The sequence below is a fragment of the Triturus cristatus genome, chromosome 4_2, assembly GCF_964204655.1.
Source record: "Triturus cristatus chromosome 4_2, aTriCri1.1, whole genome shotgun sequence".
Taxonomy (NCBI): Eukaryota; Metazoa; Chordata; class Amphibia; order Caudata; family Salamandridae; genus Triturus; species Triturus cristatus.
The window spans coordinates 250,297,975-250,310,648 of NC_140586.1; the positions used below are offsets into that span (position 1 = coordinate 250,297,975).

General features: G+C 38.5%; 1 long non-coding RNA gene across 1 annotated transcript in view; it reads right to left on the reverse strand.

Moving 5' to 3' along the window:
* Window positions 1-857: 857 nt before the first annotated feature.
* Window positions 858-12,674, reverse strand: part of LOC146833574 (uncharacterized) — a 28,055-nt gene continuing 16,238 nt past the window's right edge. The window contains exon 2 of the long non-coding RNA XR_014960599.1: window positions 858-3,259. This is a non-coding gene — a long non-coding RNA (uncharacterized LOC146833574). The remainder of the gene's footprint in view (window positions 3,260-12,674) is intronic.

Below are 12,674 nucleotides of genomic sequence, written 5' to 3' on the forward strand. Positions count from 1 at the left end.
TACATTGCATAACTGGTTTGCCAGGAACAGTATTTAAATGTGAAATATGAAGAAGTTGAGCTTTGGATACCATGAAGATTTATACTGTGAGTAAACTGTATATGACTTCCAAGAATTAAATTAGCGATTCGAAATTGCAAATATTACAACAGTACTTGAGTGTGGCTTGCAAGTAAAAATAATGAATAAACAATTTAAAATTAGAAACTAACAAGGTAAATTTCGTGCATATGAAACAGGTAAAAGTCTTGACATTAAACTGTGCCAGGTGTGCCTGTCACCAAGTGTGCAGCCAATTCTACTGAATTACTGTATAGAATGCATACCTTTCATTGAGTGTGTAGGCAATACAAATGAAAACGTTATACATGATGTGTGCTTGTCACTGAACGTGAAGGCACTATATCTGAATATTGTGAATAAGGTGTGCTTGTCACCGAATTTGCAGCAAAAAATAGGAATTACTTTTTAAAAAGTTGTGCCTGTCACCAAATGTGCAGGCAACCTATGTAAAATACCTACCGTGAACCAAAAATTCAAATCCAAGATGGCCGCCTGGAGCGTAGCACAATGGGCTGATGCTCAGGATGCCTAGCAACAAAGACATGGGCAGATGATGACGAGTGTGTAGGGGTGCGCACACTCCCAAATCGTCTGGAACCTCCTCCTTCCCAGCAGGAAACGCCTGATTGTTCTGCAGCTCCAAGGACATTGTGAAGATGCTTCTGCGATTAACGCGGGGGGAGGGAAGCACAGCAGTACTCCATCAAATAAAATGAGCCTGTTGGTGGGCTCATTTCCAGCTCATCCTTGTCGCCAAATGTTGCAGTTGATAAATGAAGGATATCCAATCAAGGTAAGTGCTAGTGAGCACGTTTATTTAATAGAACGTGCAGCAGAACAGAGAGCCCACGACCGCTCCTCTGATGTCCTTGGTGCTACTGCTCCAACTGCAGAAGTTCGAGCAGATCACCCAGGACAGAGAAAGCAGAACGCAGGCCAGGGTTTAAACACATACAGTGTCCCAAGCAGGAGCATGGGACAATAATAAGTTGTCTTTAAAAGAGACAAAGGACAACTTGTTAACACAACAGAGAGGTAAATGGCTATCCTGTTTCATTTTTGGTTGATACTGGTGCTACCCATTCCACAGTTAGACACATGGAAGTTATTAACTTACTCCTCTCTGGAAAAGAAGTCCAAGCAGTAGGCATTTTAATTGAGCAGCACAACTAACTTTATCTGAGGAGTGTCTCCTGCCTTGTTCTTATTACAAAAAAGATATTAAAGTGAAGACTAGTTAATATGTGCTTTACACTTCACTGTAGCGAACATAACCTTTATGTTCAATCCATGCTGGAAATAAGGCAAGTCAACGTGTTGGCACATGCCAGAACAAAGTTTGTCATTTCAAGTCCCCAAAAGAAAACAACTTGTAAATCAGCAGTTATTTTAAAAGAAGATAATAGATTTTCAAAATAAAGGCTTCAACATCAATAGTAACGCCATCAATGACCTGCTTAGCACAATTGTCCAAAATATGGGTAGAACAGTTTTCTTGGTTGATACTGGTGCTACCCATTCCACAGTTAGACATATGGAAGTTCCTAACTTGCACCTCTCTGGAAAAGAAGTCCAAGCAGTAGGCATTTTAAATGAACGAGTGCATAGCGGGTTGTCAGCAAATGTGCCCATAAAAATCCATTCAGGCATAAATTAACATGAATTCATGATCTGTGAAACTAGTCCAGTATATTTGGTGGGTCGTGACCTATTGTGTAAAATGAAGTGTGTCATTTATTGTACACCGGATGGTATCTACATTCAAACAAAAGATCCTGATTTTGATTTCAAGATTGAAGAATACGAAGTGAGAAATTGCATATTCCTGGTATTCACAGATGAGGACTTAACTCCATATTTAAGAAACACAGAAAAATAAGAGTTTTGAGAATTTACTGAAAAAGATTTTGTTCGTATTAAAAGTGCAAAGCCAGTACAGTTTACCGTAAAGTAAGAAGCAGTTTATCCATGCATTCCCCAATATAGACTTTCTGGTGAAGCTGAGGAAATAAATAAATCAATGATTAAAAAGATGGTGCAGAAGGGTAAGATTTATTAGTCCCATTTTGTCCTGTGGTACTGTTTCAGATTCCAGCAGATCCAGAGTGGTTCACAATGACTGATTATCTCCATTCCTCTACATGAGGACAGCCAGAATCTTTGTAAGTTTAGATTTAAATGTAAGGTGTTGGTTTGGAAAGGAATCCCACAATGGTATACAGTGTCCTTCCATATTCTTTCAAGGACTCCCATTGACCCTATTCCCATTGATCCTAGTCACATTAATCCATTACTGTTGCAGGGGAACAGTGGTTGGTAGGAACTTTGTGGACTCCTGGGATTCTGGACGTTTATGTGAAAATATGTGGTAAGGCAAAGTCTGAGGTCTGCAGTGCATTGTGGGTAAAACAATGTCATGGGATCCACAAAAAATCGCATCACCCTGGACTCCCCCAAGTGTCTTGTTTTCAGAAATGTCTGGGTTAGGGAGGTTTTCCTAGTTGGCGGCAGAGCCTGGGCCCAATTACTGTAGCTACCCTATTGGCAATGTTCCCACATTAAGTTTTGGGGACTTTTATGTTGTGAGTGCTACGACAAACTACATAAGTGGGGCAGTGTTTTCTCAAGCTGAGTTTCTAAGGAAGATAAAGTCAGGTGTCTATGGCTGGTAATTTAATTCAGTACATATACCTTTACACTATGTTGGCATAACAGAAGACGGTTTTCCAAGGAGTGATGGCCCAACAGCAACTCCCCAATGCCAACTGAAGTCCACGGGAAAAATAAGGCTTGCTTGGAGGGTGAACAAATTAGTTCAAGGCAGGAGACACTCCTCAGATAAAGTTAGTTGGCTGCTCATTTGACAGAAGTTCTTATTACAAAAAAGATATTAAAGTGCACACTAGTGAATATGTGCTTTACACTTCACTGTAGCGAACATAACCTTTATGTTCAATCCATGCTGGAAATAAGGCAAGTCAACATTTTGGCACATGCCAGAACAAAGTTTGTCATTTCAGGTTCCCAAAAGAAAACAACTTGTAAATCAGAAGCTCTTTTAAAAGAAGATAATAGAGTTTCAAAATAAAGGCTTCAACATCAATAGTAACGCCATCAATGGCCTGCTTAGCACAATTGTCCAAGATATAGGCAGGACAGTTTTCTGGGAAATGTCTTCATTGACTTCTTTCAGTATCTGAAAAATAGAATGGTGTTTCCATTAACAACATTTACGTTCTCACCACAGTACAGGCAATATTCTTGAATTTCAAACCATGTTGCAATAATGCTGGTCTACTCTGCTCTGCAATTGTAGAAGCAGTCTTTACAGTATCATCACAGAAGTCTTACAAAGCACAGGTCACAGCAAAAGAGAAACTGTAGCATCTCAACAAAAGTGAATATAATTTAACATTCCTCTTGATGGAATCTTCTCTACTAAATGAGAAGTATCCATGTTGTAGATCTTTCTCTGCTTGCTGTGAGAAAATAGGTGGAAGCATGTTTTTAGTGATACACAATACCATCACAGTGCCATAAAAAGCCTTCACTGCAATTGATGTCTGGGATAATGACTTCTGACAGCTTGAACCCACAGTCCAAAGTGTGCTAGGAGATGTGATGGAAGACTGTCTTGGATGATCGTGCCCTGTGTGGTTTTGGCGCTCACTAGTGACGGTATTATTTCTGTTCCTCTCTATCGTTATGGTGCTCAAGGGAGGGGTAATCATCCAATCCCCCAAAGTTAAGATCCCTAGAGATCTATCTAGAAATTATCTGCAAGCCCGAACACACATAATGTGGTTATAAATTTTCATAGTTATGAATTACAAACATTGCACAGTACTGGTTATACAGAAATTCTTTTGATTTAATTTCTTTCGGTGGTTGATCCAGCCAACACGTGTTTCGTCGTCTGGGATTGAGACCCATGACTTCTTCAGGGCTGGAAAGACATGTACAAACAAATATACTATTGTACCTTGGAAAAAGAATTACATCACATATTGTTGAATTTAGGTGGCACCCAACCTCAATTGTTTATCAATGATCACCAATAATTTGGCTTGAATGTGAAACATTATGTGCTATAAACTTTCGCAACCTTACAAGACCATAAGACTAACAATATTGCATGCAGTTGTGGAGTGGAAATTACAGATGGCGAGAATTACATTCGGTTTTATAATATTTTCTGGGTGAGATTGTGGGACGTGGTGCACTGATCAATATCCACAATAGAAAAACCTCTATCTAGACCTATATTCCTTTCAATCAGACCTATTCAGGTTCTGCTCTGCCAACAGCTAATCAGTAGCACTAAATACATTAAAATAAATACAATGAACTACTTTAAGCTCATTTTTATTATTTATTTTTTTGTTTTTATTTAAATTAGCAAATAACACAATGATGTCATTTTGTATTATTCAAATGAATTCAATTGAGAAAATACAAATATATGCACATTCAATAACAACTAATAATTCATCAAAAATCAGAAATTACATATAACACATTATCATAAACAAAATGATCATTAATTGAACCAACCCCACAGCTACCAGCCAAAATCCATTCTCACCACATTCACTACTACAAACATTCTTCGTACATCCTGGTACTTATTAAAAACAACAGATCATAGGACTGTTTCTGATGACACTATGTCTCCAAGGACCACTCCTCAAAGATGATACTTGGTCTTGGTCTACGCGTGTTTCGGTGGAGAACCACCTTCCTCAGGACCGGAAATAGAAGGGAGGGAATCTCAGACCCATAAAAAGCTGGGGGTAATCTGTGGGGAATTTAAATACATAGTTTAAATCAAAATTTAAAGGCAGGAAATGGATGATTTTAAAATATTTGTAACTTCATAATGTTAAGGTGGATCCCATGTTCAATTATCTAAGAAAAATTTCTCCAATAGAAAAGCTGCACATCCAATGTGATTTATCAAAAGGAAGAATAAGTAGAAAAGGTTTACAGAAAAGCCTTCACCTTCATGTACAAATAAGCAATGTGTGCACCTGAACATGAAAGGTTTGTTAAAAAGAGGAAACAATCTATAGCCCAAAAGTATTAGTTACTGTCATGCTAATGCTATAGATATTCTACCATGATCTAAACAACAAACTTCATGGAGAGATGGTTCTAGTCGTCTTTACGGTTGGAAGGCCAAGGAAAGGGAATTTTAACCAGACCGGAAAACCTCACATTAGCCTCTAAAAGAAAGGGCAAATATGCATAATTATCACACATGGTTTGCCAATGATACATCAGTTATGCTGGTTGCATAAGGATACTGCTTACCCTTTTGGATGATATTTGGTTTAGATAAGTCCAAGGTCGACAAATCAAATAGTAGGTAATCTATATCGGTTTTATTATCCAAGAGTAGGTAAAAACTCTGTTATGCAAGGTAAGTCAGCCAGCTAAGGAAAAAGCAAACAAAGCGACTTGTAACTACAGCGCATGCTCATGTCGTGATTCCAATACAAAACATGAATTGTACCTTGTAAATCTACTATTATAGGGATAGCTGTTAACAATTGTAAAGTATTGGCCTCCACGATGTCTTTTTAGCTTTGAGATTGTCGCTATAAAGCCTATGGAATATGTGTGCAAACCAATCGTACCTTTATTTAGTCGACGCTCATATCGCAAACAGAAACGTATTTAATTATCTCAAGTTAACCAGCCAATACTGAATAGATGGCTATCACATATTTGTGTCCCTTAAAATATAAAGTTGCATTACTGGAAATGACAATCATGTCTCTCGAGTGTGCCATATAGAACATAGGTTGGAACTATTGAATTCTTATGTTGTTTTAAGCTAAGAGGTTGCAAAAACCATGACAACCATCATAAGCAATGCTATTACTATCTTGTGTTCTCCATCATGATTACAATTAAAAGAAAAGTATAACTGATAAAGGGAACTAACACCAACCTCACCTGCATATAGCAGTTTGCAATAAAGTCTCCGTATCACAAACGATAACTCAGGGACAGTATTTAGAGGTACTAAAGCTCAAACTGATATTTAAATACACTGCTGTATTACTATTGGACATCACAGAATGTAGGGCGCACACGTGGGTTCAAAGGCCCAATTATATAGGAAAGCTAACAAGCTGAAACTATAACAAAAACGGGCGCCATATTAAAGTGTTAAAGAGGAAAACCTTATCCTATTCAGAATAAAATAGTTATCCACGCAAACACTAACCTAACAAGCAAAAGAATATATATAGAATACCATACTTATCATGTTAATATCTCTTTAGTTTGCCCTCTCAAACACAATGTATAATTTTCAGATATTGCAGTCCTAATTACAAAAAAGAGGCAGTACCATTCTAATATAGCCCTCACTAATAACGGTAATGCGAAATCAATAATCAGCCCCATTACTATATTGGGGATTAACTCTGAATAGAAATTCAGAAACCGAAATATACAGAAAGGCTGCTAGTAAGGTCCTCAGACATGCTTACCTGCGTCTAGCAGTTTTCAACAGTCTCCGCACCGCGTTTAGTAAGTATGGGATGACAGTCGGAGATGCTAAAGCCTCGGCTGGTTCTTAAAACTAGTGGCATAATCCAATTGGACGCAGAAAGATCGCTAATAATACGGAAGAGCTTCTTTGTATGATTACACTGACATAGTCAACGAATGGTGAACGCAGACGCCATATTGGAATGTATATATATGGCGAAAAAACCTGATTATCTTTTTAAAGTGACTATTACAATGCCGCTAGTAAAAGAAATGGAATGAAAATATAATGTTATTCTGTAATAGAACAATGTACTCTTGCCAGCTAGTTACTCCCTGATGTTCCAATAGACATACAGAATTTATTTCATTACTGCAGATGTTAATCTTTAAAAGAGGAATATACGCGCATCCTAGTGCACGGTCTGCATCATAAGAGTATGCTAGACAGAAAACAACAAAATGTTCTACCAAATATTCACTATTAGAGACACGAGTATGTCTAATGTACTAAAACCAATACAGTGACTAATTATCTAAATTGACCCTGAAGATCACAAAGTATGGAAAAGATGAGATGAGAGCTCATAACACGACAATTATCATCTTACATTGTCGTATGATTGTACGAAAGTGCTCTTCTTAAAAATGTGTTAAAATTAGAAAGGCTCGATTTAGAGGCAGGAAAGTCACCTTAAACTAATAGCTGAAATGCTAAAATATTAAATAGTATGATGTTATCAAAAAATATATCAGGCTTAAGGGCTTCTTCCGCATAGTGGCAATTATGTCACTATCCATACTATTTCTTCGTTGAGACCGCTACGAAATGTTTCGCAATGAAAAATCCAAAAGGTTTCTCTGTCTTTCCTGACTTTATCTGTGTCCAGTCCTACTTTAGGGACAACTTTCTCTAAAATGAGCCATTTAAGCTAATTTTCACTATGTTTCATGTCCACAAAATGTCTTACCATAGGTGCCTGTATTTTACCAGTCCTAATGGCTGATTTATGTTCTGACAATCTAAACTCTCTCCCTGTCTCTCCTATATACCCCAATCCGCAAGGACAGAGTATCAGATAGACTATGTTGCTACCTCTACAGTTGGTATGGCTTTTCAATTTGCCTGTTTTGGTAACGTAGGTCCAAGTCTGAGTAGTAACTGCTGAAGAGCAAGCATGGCAGTTCCCACATCTGTGGTTGCCTAAAATGGGAGGGAGTCCGTCAATTGTCATTTGGTCCTCCTTCTTATGTAGGACTGGTCTACTGCGTACCAATTTGTCTCTCAGATTAGGATTTCTCCTAAAGGCCACAATTGGTTGGGTCAGAGTTTCCTCTTCTTCGTTGACATTAAGGATTTTCCAATTTTTCTGTAGCACCTGTTGGATTTTGTTATTCAGACTAGAGTGATTAACTACACAGACTATTTTCTCCAATGTTTTTTTGTCTCTCCCGGCAATCAACGCATCTCTGTTGTAATATTTGGCGCACTTCATAGATTGTCGGGCCAACCGTCTGGGGTAACCTCTCAAGAGAAGTCTCTTTTGGAGTTGTTCTGCATGTAGGTTAAACTCTTGCATGTTAGAACAATTACGCCGAATTCTTAAAAACATTCGCCAAAGGGGATAGAGTCTTTTTGGCATATTGGATGAAAGCTACTATGCGCTGTAGGATCGTATTTTTAGCCGTAGGTTTTCTATATAGGCTCACTTCCATATTGCCATTTCCATTAATAATCCAAATGTCTAAGAACTCTACTTTCTCAGATGAGTACTTAGCAGTAAACTTCAAATTACTGTCACTGAGGTTGAGCCACTCTATGAACTGCAGAAGATCTTGTTCATCACCTGACCAGAGGGGGCTACCTCATTAAAGATATGTTTAAGTTCGAACTCACCCATATAGATGTTCGCTACACTCGGCGCGCATGAAGTGCCCATACTAGTACCTTTGATCTGATGGAAAAGATTATCTTTAAATTCAAAGTAATTATGATGTAATACAATATCAAGGCACTCGAGAATAAAATCATTAGGTCTGTCACCTGGTGTTCTAGCTAGTAGGGTTGCCACTGTCTCTACTGCTTGGTCTTGAGGGATGTTAGTATATAATGATCCTATATCTAGAGTGACCAGGTATTGTGTTTTACTACCAAAAGGTTTATGCTCTATGGTCGCTATCATGTGTCCGGTGTCTTTTATGTAAGAAGCATAAAGTTTAGTCAATGGGCACAGAAATGAGTCCACGTAATGAGTGAGTGGTTCAGTACAGGAATTGATCGATGAAACAATAGGTCTCATAGGTGGATCTGTAGTATTTTTGTGTGTCTTAGGAAGTCCATATAAAGCAGGAACGACTATATGGTTTTTATTAAGAAAGTCAAATTCCTTTTGGCAGACGTACCCATCATTAAAAGCTTTAGCTGTACTAGTTTTGATGAGTGTTGACAAATTTGCTAAAACTGATCTGTGGGTACGTTGATAATGTACTGGTACTGCCAACATGGCTTCCATTTTTGCTGTGCAAGTATCACTATCCATTATAACTATACCACCAGCCTTATCACAAGGCTTGCTGGTGATACGTGAATTGTTTTGTAAGTTGTTAAGTGCTTTCCTCTCAGAGGCTGTCAAATTAGGTGTAGGCCTCGGGACATATTTGGTAATCCTTTCGATTTCCCTAAGAACAGATTTTTCAAAGACTGCCACTTCTGATCAATATCCACGCCATCGAATCATTAGGAACTGAGGGAAAGGGAGTGCTCATAATCAGTATTTTTATAGTGTCTCAGTGTGACTGTCATGTATTTGCAACGCTGAACTGGGTGGGGGAGTGGGCAGGCCTACCTGGGTTGATCTGAGAAAATACAATCTGCCTATAATATCAATAGAAGCTTAGTTAGGAAGAAGTATCAGCTTAAGACTGTAATTCAAGATATTTTTGTGTTATAGCACCCAAATTTATTATCTTGGGTCTACCTCCCTGCCAGTTATAATTCCGTCCTGGCCGTTATTTGGGCAGGGAATATATTGTAGGCTTCCAACTTTTAATTCTCAATTAGCTCTGTAAGTCAAATGGTATGAATGCTAATTATTTTTGAGCGAGATCTAAAAGCGCACATATATATTTCAATACCATGGCTCCTCTGTGTGTTAGCACCATGCTTTACATGACTATCTCATGATTTCCAGTGAGTGGTTTGAAGTTATAAGTGAGCATCCCGTGCTCGTATTGTATCTTAACTGTATCCGTGAGTCGTGTCCCCGTATTATATATAGGACTGTCACCGGTTCCTCTGTGAGCAGGCTTGAAAGTGCAGCACAGATATTACAGTCTTTCAACCACCCAGGATGGAACAGGGTGCTCGCCTCTCAGCTTGCATACCTGTCGACTCACTGCCAGAGGGCTGTCACTGGCTCACAAGGCCTTACGCCCATATGCCCATGCTGCCAATATTATGTACTAGACAATACTATTTGTAAAGTGTATGTCAATACATAACATGAGCGAGTACAAATGCCAGATAAGTACAAATGGTTGCAGAAATAACATCCAACAGGTGTCATCTAGACTATGTAAGGGTGTAGGACGGAGAAACGTAGTGCAGTAGATAGATGCCACTGCTTAATGTAATATTAAAAAATGAACTGCTCAAAATTACTTATGCATGTTTGCATATTTTCACCGAGATTGTGCTATCCGATTAAGACTCACAAACGATTGTGGCTGAAATCCATTGTTATCTTCCAGCCCTCAGTGATTAATATGGCCTTTCCTTTTGACTCTTGGTCCAACGTGTGCACCCTAATAGGAGAAGCCATCCTTTTGTGCTAAAGTTTTGGAGAAAAATATACTAAGCGAGTGATGTATGTAGTGAGCAGTGACGCGGTTTTTGGCTTGCAAAATGGGCAACTTCTGTTACTACTTATATTATCAAGCCTTCAGTTTACAACAATAAAGAAACCTACAAAATAAATTGGTATTTAAATGTGTTATTTTAACTTGTTACTGTAGATTAGTTTAATTTATTGTGTTAGAATGGTAGTCACAAACATGTTGCAGCCTTCATTAGTTTTGCTGGAAGCAGGTAAATCACGGTTACCTTGTAAACAATACAAAAAAAGATTGTTGACTCCTTTTTGACAGCCGTAGGGTGACAAATTCTTGCATTTAAGAAAATAAATTGTACTGCCAGATAATTTGGGAGTTAGAGAGATATAATAATTGTGCATGTGCCTGGATAAAATGGTGATGGAGAACCACATGATGTTTACGAAATGACAGTTTGGATACCACAAATGTATTTGGGATGTGGTGTTGGAGAAACACAAGTTCCAAGCCCAAATACAAGGCAAATAGGACCAAGTGGGCGATTTTGTATCTGTACTGAACTTGGATTATAAATTTAGAGAATTGACACACTCCCTTTTTAAGAATCATTTAATCTGCTGCATCAACAATCTCATTATGCAGGAAAATTACCTGCGAAAACTCTAGTTTGTAAGAAGCTGTAATTGTTGTTGATAGTATGAGGGAGATCACTGTAAATGAAGAGCAATTATAGAAATTACATTCGTGTAAAGAATAATTTTATGTAAAAAAAAAAAAAGGATGTGAAAATAAAGTAAAATGTTTTAAATGTGAGAACTGGAGGCACACATCAAATAACGCATAATGTTTTGTGAGGAACTTGGTGTGTAGAATTTGTGGGAAGAGGAGACACTATTCCAGAGTGCCCCGGATAAATAAAGATCAGTGAGAACAAAGGGGGGAATAATGAGGGAAAAGAAGACAAAAAGTCTGTCTTACAGGTAAAAGGTGTGGGAAGGGATGAGGGTGACGGGTGATTTCACCAAAGTGGAAATAAAAGTGGAAGAGAAAAGCATTGAATAAGAGATTCAGGATCAATGTACACAGAAGACAAGGGGCTTGAGAAAGACTAAGCACATGGGTACATTTTTAAAAGCAGATATTGATATAGAAGGATTTGGCAAAAGCAACATTGAACTAGTAGGCTTGCAATGTGTGGAAGTGATTTTTAACAGAATAAAAACAGCTAAGAAGAGGTTTATTGCCAAGAGGGGTGATAACTTGTTCAGCTACCAACATCAGTCAGAAGGTTGGGTAACACTGAACATGAATGCCAAGAAGCAGGTAATGTTAGTAGCAAGTTTTCAAGTATAAACACATGGAGAAGCAGTACCCTCTTCCAGACATTTCAGGGCCCATGGCTGTACTGGTAAATGCAAGTTTCTTTAGTGTGTTGAGCTTCTCATCTGCACACCATTAGGTGATGCCGGAATGAGCAGCTGTGTTTCAAAGAGAAATGAAAAATATATTGACATGAACAGACAATCTACTGTTCTTCCAAGAGTAGGTTAGTTTGCAGTACTAGTGTGGTTATATAATACAAAGTTGACGAAAGTCCTGAGAAGGTTGGATGGGTAAGGCTTGAATGTAAAGGCAGGGAAATGCCAACATACTCAGATAAATATCTGGGCCACACAATACGTGAGAGGGAATAAAACCAAGATCGAACTTGGGGGAGGTAGTATCAATAGTGCCATTGTCTTAAGCTAAAAAGGAAGCAAAATCAATTTTGGGTCTTGCGGAGTATTACTTTAGGTCTTTCAGGGATTTTGCGAATATTTTTAGTTCCCTACAAAGGTTGATGAAGAAATAGTTGGATTGAGTGGATAGAGGAATATCAGAAAGCCTTTGGCATTATTAACAAGCATTGGCATAGCCAATAGGCCTCGCCTTTGGGACCTTATAAGTGTTTAGCCATGCAACAGTTGCTTAACTAAATACTTATAAGGTCCCAAAAGCGACATCTAGTGGCTCTGCAAAGCGGCCATGCGGCCGCGAAAGTTAAAATGATCGCGATCACGATCAAACATCAAAGCGGCCGTGAAAGTGAAAGTAATCGCAGTAAAGCGCACATGCACTGTAGCTCCAGGCTGACCTGGTAGCACTTTTTGGAGCAATCTCAATAAGTCTCGCCAGACCAGCGCATGCGCTGGGTCAGGCGAGACCTAATAAAAATGAGTACTTTGAGTAGGTTTGAAGTGACAAAGAAGAGGTTACTAACTACTGATGGGCAACTG